Source organism: Eumetopias jubatus, unplaced genomic scaffold, assembly GCF_037043125.1.
Source record: "Eumetopias jubatus isolate StellerSeaLion01/CBP00866 unplaced genomic scaffold, mEumJub1_p1.0 scaffold_8, whole genome shotgun sequence".
NCBI classification, from domain to species: domain Eukaryota; kingdom Metazoa; phylum Chordata; class Mammalia; order Carnivora; family Otariidae; genus Eumetopias; species Eumetopias jubatus.
The window spans coordinates 98,347,653-98,355,285 of NW_028274814.1; positions in this window are offsets into that span (position 1 = coordinate 98,347,653).

A 7,633-nucleotide genomic window follows, 5' to 3' on the forward strand; every position below is an offset into this window, starting at 1 on the left:
GAAAAAAGGATCCAATTGAGAGGAACTGGTTTTATAAATAGGAATTAGAAGCAATAATTAATAATACAAGCATTCTCAGAATAGAAAAGTGACTAGATCTCAAAGCACAGATTAAAGATTGTGTTTAAAAGAGAAGTGCCATCTCTTCTAATCTCACAGGAAGGAAAAGATGTTACCCTGAATGAATAGGTTTGTAAGTTTTGTGTTTTTTAAGAGCAAACTGAGGGAGTTCCTGTTGGATGGTTTTGATTTCCTCTATGCACTATGTTTCTCTGAAACTCAGCTTGTTTGCCTTTTAGGACTTACAGCAAAATTACTTTTTTTGGTTACTGTATGCTCATAAAGAACAACAGCTACTATTTGTGGGTATTTGAACTATTTTAATGATTGAACAATTTACTTATACAAAGTTAGCCTGAAGTCTTAGGGGTAAAGGTTGTATGCTAAAATCAATAATAAAGGCCAGCTCTAGGTCTGGTTTAATGGAAAAGATCAATACTCTGTAAAAGAGCTTTTGAAAGTAGAATTTTTATACTGGCAAAGAGCTTGTTTTTAGCAAAAAATAATGATAGCTATTATTTTTAGTTTTTTAAATTAAAAGCTATATGTATATATACAAAATATATGTGTGTATATATATTTATATATAAGTATATAATATATTAAAAAGCATATATATATTTATATATTTATATATGTGCTTTTATATATACATACACACACACGTGTGTATATATATATATGTATATATATATATATATAAAAGCACACTTTCCCTATTTTTTGGTTCTACCTACTTTCTAAAACCTCATCTTCTACTAGACTCCCCAACCCTCACACATTTATTCCCCAGGGCCTGTGTCATAAACATAATTATATGCATTCTTTTATATTTCTCTCCATTATCCTGTTATAGGAAAAATTACAGACACATCTATTTCATTGAATCATTGTTTATCAGAAATATGTACTTTTTCATGAATTTAGGCTTTTCCCCACTTAACTCTAACTTATGGAAATCTCTCAAAATCAATTGGCATAGGTCTCATTTATTCTCTTTAGTATTTCAGAGTGAGGTTTGTATCATAAATTATTCAGTTATTTCTCTATTGATGGTGATTTAAATTTTTACTGATTTTTTTTTTCTTCTTGGTTCCTTTGAACTGATTCAGCTAGGATATCTTTGTTATAAAACATTTTATACTAGTGTCATTTTATATGGCTATGATGATTCTCAGGAAAGGTGTCTCCAAAGTGTGTATGTAATTTTTGTTTTAATAGATTTTGTCAGGTTGTAAACAAACATGGTTGTAACAATTAACATTTTTTATCAGCAATGCATGCGATTCCTTTAATCCTTGCATCTCCACCAAATCAAGATGAAACTTTCCAAAGGAAATATTAAGAAAGGTTATCATCTTTAAAGTTGATTATTTAAAATACTTCAAAGGGTAGCGATTGGTAGAGGATTAATGAAAAGGACATTTTGTGTAAGGGAAACTGAGAGATTTCTTTGACTCCTCTCCCAAGTAGAGAGCTGGGGGAGTCCCCTCGTCACCTCAGGTCAAGAGAGTGACATCAGCAGAACTACTGTGAAACAGCGTCCAGATAAAATACAGGATACGCTAGCCAAAACTAAATTGCAATTGCAGATGAACAATAAATAGCCTTTTAGGGCTATACTTATACTTACTATGCATGGGATATACTTATACTAAAAATATCTGTTGAGATCTAAAATCCAAATTTAATAGAGCATTTGTACTTTAATTTGCTAAATCTGACAGCCCTAACCAGAAGAGCTTGATATCCTGAATTAAGGCAAATTGACCAGCGTCTCACACATGCCTGGGAAATCTAGAGGGTAAGAGACAGGCGAGCAGTCTGCTTAGGCTGAGATTAGCCTGCACTCTCATTTGTCTGAGCAAAAGATGGTTTCCCCCATTGCCCAGATGTAGAACATGGGCAAGGAAGCCACATTCCTAGATGGGAGATCTGGACTCAGCAGAGGAGAAGTCAGAAGTAGAGCACTGATTACTAGAAGCAGAAGAGAGAGTGAGCAAGCACAAAATAGAGTGTATTTGTGTGGGTCCAGGGAACTTCAAGTACAAGAGTGTAGTAAGTGAGATTTCCAAGGAATCCACAAGAGTAGCAAGGAGTGGGCAAGTCAGCACTGAGCCCACTACACCAAAAGTGTGTGAGCCCTCCTTCTGAGAGTCAGTAAGATGTTTCCTGTCCCACTACTTCTGCTCTGACTTGGGCAGGTTCAGAAACCTTAGTTGTCAAAATCAGAGAATGAATGAAGGCCAGAAGGAGAGAAGAAAAACTATGCCTCACCCCATTTGTTTACATTCTGCTTTCAGTCATCTCTACAGGACAGGTGAGGGAGATGATTCAACTTGAATTCAGGTTCACAATGTTAATTACTATGTGGCATTGGATGTTTTTATTAATGAATTTGAGACGTTTTATAACTTAAAGTTACTGTGTAATTTTTTTAATTGCCTAAAGATCAATGGGAAAGCATGGAATCTTCCCACTTTTCATACAAAGGCACATTAGAAGTGGGAGAGAGATATTTGCTCAACATAAAGGTTATATACGTTATTGGTCCTTTACATTTTCTTACTTCAAAGAGCTTTAAATATTAATTTTTGGAATAATTTTAAAACTAATAAGAGTTTTGGGAGAAGAATGACAGATGAAATGATAAAATCCCAGGGGCTAGGGTGAAAGCCATAACCGTAAATGTGTTCACAGCCTTACTTCTGAATTCTAAGGGCTCTATATAATCTTGATTTGTGATTTGTTTCTTTTAATTTTGATGATAGGTCTTTCCAAATTGTCTGTAAGCCTCTCAAAGGCAGCAGGTATCGTATCTCTTCTTTCTCTGAATTCCCACCGTTAGGCATACTGCCTCCTGCACAGTATGTCGGATATATATTACAACTGATTGCTGTTTGCTGCTGGCCCGTGAAGTATGAGAAAGTGTAGAGGGTCCGGGTGAATGAAACAGATCATAAGAACCCCATTTATTCAGAAGAAGAGAGGTTGAGCCCTTAGGACCGTTGACAATCTTCGGGAAAGAGTGGAGACAGGATATGAGTTTTGGAGGAAGAAGGGGCCTTGGGGAGGTTTTGCATACAGAAGGCTTTTCAGGCAGAGTGTGGACTGAGCAAATGGAGGTGTGACTATGTGTTTTGTATTCAGGAAATAAAGAGTAACTATCTTTGGGTGAAGCTGAGAGGGAGGATCCTATGGTCTACTACTGAGGAAGAAAGGGAACATATCACAATAGATTTTAGTAATAGAACATTTAAGAAGTTTAATATGTATACTGTTATCTTTTAGGCTATTTGAAGAAGGGAATGATTTGCACAATGAAGATTTTAAAAACATGCCCCAGTGCATTCTGAACTGGAAGAAGAGAAAGAACAAGGGGCTGGAACCAGCTGGAGTAATGGTCACTTAAAATTCTGGAAGAAGTGGGTTAGGATTTAAATAGAGCCCTGAAGTGAAAGAGAAGAAATTCATTTGGGAAGCTGTCCAAACAAAGGAAGAAGAGGCCAATAAAGAGGCAGAAAGAGAGAGGAATGAAGGCTGGAACAATAGTTTGGAGCTGGGGAAAATGAGGACCTCATTTATAGAAATAGAGAAATCCAGAAAGAGGAGATTTAAAGGTTCACATTATACATTTAGTTAAATAAAAGCATAAATGAAATGTATAGCTTTAGAAAATCCTCCTTCACTTCATGCAAAAGTATTTGGCAAATAAATTTGAATTTATGCCTATGAAAATTTTAAACTCTTCCAAATTTGCTTTAAAAAGTAAAGATTATTTACTTTTCTAAAGCTAAATACAGATGTCTTTTCCTTCTGTTCTTTTGTAATAATTCTGCTGTTTTTAGTTCTCATTCAAGCAGTCAAAGCAAGACCTCCAGTTCCATGGATATTCTTTAAGAGGCTGGATTCTGTTGAAAAAAGATTTTTTTTGAAAAACAAATAATTTTTATATTAAGTCTTGTATTAGAATATTAATCCAAATACTTTGAGAGATCAATTAGCAGTGACTTAAACATGACAGAAGATTTATGTCTCTTTTGCATAAAATTCTAAGATGGCACATAATCAGTTTCAGAAGAGTTGCTTCTCCATCATCAGCATAAATTCCATCCCTGGATCCAAGGTGACCACTCCAGTGGTTGCTACTTCCTAGGCTTGGGAAAGTGGAAACGAGTGAGTGGAAGATAAGTAGCTTCTTTAAAGTGTATGACCTGAAAGTTGCTCTTATCCCATGGGCTAATGCTTGGTCCTCTGGTTTGGGAAATGTTATATCTAGGTGGACATCTTAACCATGATTCAGGGCAGGAGGGATTTGTTTCTAAAATGAAGGCTAGTCCCGTGTAGGAAAATTCAAGTCAGCTTCTATTTCATGTGGCACACTCTGTCCTGTTGATATATACTTATTATTTAGGCTTTTCTTTCTCATTCTTTCTTTATGAGTTATAGATTTTCTTATAAAAATTTAATTTCTTATTATGTATAACAGTATTAAAAGATAAACTGAGGCATATTAACATTTTTAAGAGTTTGGGCAAAAATCAATTCAAAACAAGCAGCATCCAATCTAGCAGAGAGAAAGAAAGCTCAAGGGGGCTGTACAGAATGAAAGTGTCTTCTAGGCAGAGGGAGAAAAAACAAGGAAGTTATACTAGGCAAAAAAGAGACTGGGTACATGGTGACCTTCCGTTAGAAGATGGCAGGGATCTTTCAGGTAGTTTACCTAACTAGTGCTGATCAGGAGATTCCTGATCAACTGGTTTAAGATTCCATTTCTCACAGAGCTGAAACTGTAGTTGGTTAAGTCTCAGTTTGGTCACATGGAGCTTTAGTAGAAGCAATTCCATTTGGGGCCTGTGGTCTTGTTTTTAACAATAGAAAGATATCAAGACACTTGAGGATAATATTCTCTATGGTAATTTTTGAAAAGAAAGTAGTATGAAGCTATGCCACTTGTCAAAATAAGAGGGTCTTTAGATTTATTGCAAATGATCACTTTCTATTTGATAGCCTAGATATGTTAATTATAAAAGATAATTTCTGCTGGGCTGAAGTATCCTTTACCCCGAGTGTTATTTACATGAATTAATAATATCCAGGAGAGTTTCGTTTTTTTGGCTGAAGTAGGTGTGTGGCACATAGTTCTCTGGGGGTTGATGTTTTTAGGGAAAAAAAAAAAGAAGAAGAGCTGTGAGCACAATAGAGATGAGAGAAAGCCGTCTATCATCCCAATCACTGTTGACCACACTTGGTCACTAGACTGACCTTGAGCCTTTTGAAACGTGTTGCTCCAATGGAAAGCTGAAGGAGCTGTGTATGTGAATGAACGTGTTTGATTCTGGGCATAAGCAGTGGTGCTTAGAGGCCTAGATGGTCAGTTGTGACACTGAGTAAGGGACAGGAGGGGCTAGGTGGGGGCAGGGGAGGTAGGGGGCTACCCACGGGATCAGACTCACAAAAATTAAAAAATATGGAGACGAAAGGAAACCAGAGATAAGGAAACAAATCAGACCACCCTGTCCTAGGTGTCAAAGGTGGGGTCTTGTTACAATAGCTACTTGTGACTGACTAGGAATAACCGGACCCTAAAAAAGAAGTAAGCCATTGCAGGTGTTATCGCTAGTCCTTACTCAATGGTGCTACCAATAGAGATGTTAAAAACATTTAGGTTCCCTGGTTAGCTTTCTATAAGAGACAAACCCTAAAAGCCCTCGGTGGCCACACTGTCAGGACCCCTCTCACTCCTGAGAGCTTTGTCCATATCCTCACTTAATAAAACTATCGCTTTACTCGCCCTCCTTTGTCTGAGAGATTCATCCTTTAACACTGTGAGACAAGAACCTCGCTCTCACGCTTCAACATGATTTCCATAGAGGTGCATTCTTCCCAACTCTGGCACAGATAATAGGATATATCTGTTATCCTAAGGGTTACCAGAGGCAGGAAAGAGAAGTGTCTGGAGATCACAAGCAGGGAAAGTGAGAGAGATGTGTTAGAGTTGAGGGAGGAAAGGCCTATTTATTACATTCTTTCACAGGAGTCCCAGAAATGAGTGGGTGATGGTGGTGGGAAATGTGGGGGGAAGGTATTATGATTCCTAAATGAATAGGTGTAGGCTTAGAGCAGGGAAGAGCCATAGATTATTTCCAATGCAACCTAATGTATGTGCATAGACAGATGAAGTTTAGGACAGTGCTTCTCAAACTTTAATGTGCATATGAATTGTCAAGAGTCCTTGTTAAAAGGTAAATTCTTGTTTACTACCTTGGATGGGGCTGATATTGTGCATTTCTAATAAATTCCCAGGTGATGCTGATGCTGCTTCCAAAGACAAGACAATTTCCAGCAGCAAGGGTTTAGTAATATTGCATTAATCAAAAATTCACCCTACTCGTTTCCCAATTCTCATCTCTTTCTCTCCTGGAGTCAGAAATGACTGGATTTCAAAACTGGCTTTGCCACTAACCAGTGTCATTGAGGAGTTATTTAACCTGCCTGAGGCTTAGTTTCAGTACTCAAATAAGTTTTTGTGAGCATTGCCATATTTGCTATTTCTGTCAAGCAAATATTTTTGGTTTTCTTCTTATCTACATGGTTGGATTGCATACTTCTTATGTACATGGTTGGATTGCATACTTCTGTTCTTTCGAAGTTAGGTGTGGCCATGTAGCTGCTTTGGCTAATAAAATATAGGCAAGAATGTTATATGTTACCTGTGTGATTTGCTGCCTTGTTTTTTCTCTCTACCTTGATTACGGGCAATGCTCTGGATGTTTCATCATGGGGACCACATAGAGCAGAAACCTTGGCAAACCCAGAGTGAACGGGGACATGAGAACAGTTTTTCATTTTTTAAGCCACTGAGACTGTGGCAGTGTTTGTTATATTGGCAAAGCTGGTTTACACAGACTGACAAAAGCATTAAATTGAAAAAGTCATATATTTGGTTTATTCACAGATATTCAGATATGCTTTCCCTTCTCTTCTATTCCCAACTCCTACAGTCTAGCTTTTGTCATTTCTCTGTATTTATATTACAAGAGTAATAAGGTAATTTAAGAATTGGTGAAAACTATATCCTTTTTTAAAAAACCTTTTTGGTTCTTATGAAGTTGGGATTCAAAAATTCAGAACCTGCAGATAAATGAAGCTTGGGCTTCAAGATAGACGGCGGGGGAGGGGCCTCCGTCGGCAGCTACTGGCAAGTGATAGAGCAGCTTTGTCCAGAAGCTCCTTTCTCCCCATTATCATGACTAATTTCAAGTCAACTGGAACTGTTCTGCTCAATTCTAATCTGTTGGGTGATATTTAACACCATAACTGATTGTGAAACACAAGAACTGATGAAACAGGCCCACAGAATGGATACTTAGTCACACTGATGGCCGCTTTCTATTTGTATTATTAGGTTTCATTTCAGAATTTTTTGCTTGCCAGAAGGATGGCATTTTTATTGTTCCTCTGGGCACCAATCTGAATTTGGCACCAATGTGGCAAAGACTTCTTTCGTTTTTGAGCTTTTAGTTCTTTTAGTATTTTGTCAACCTTAAGAATCAAAGTGTTAACCAGCATT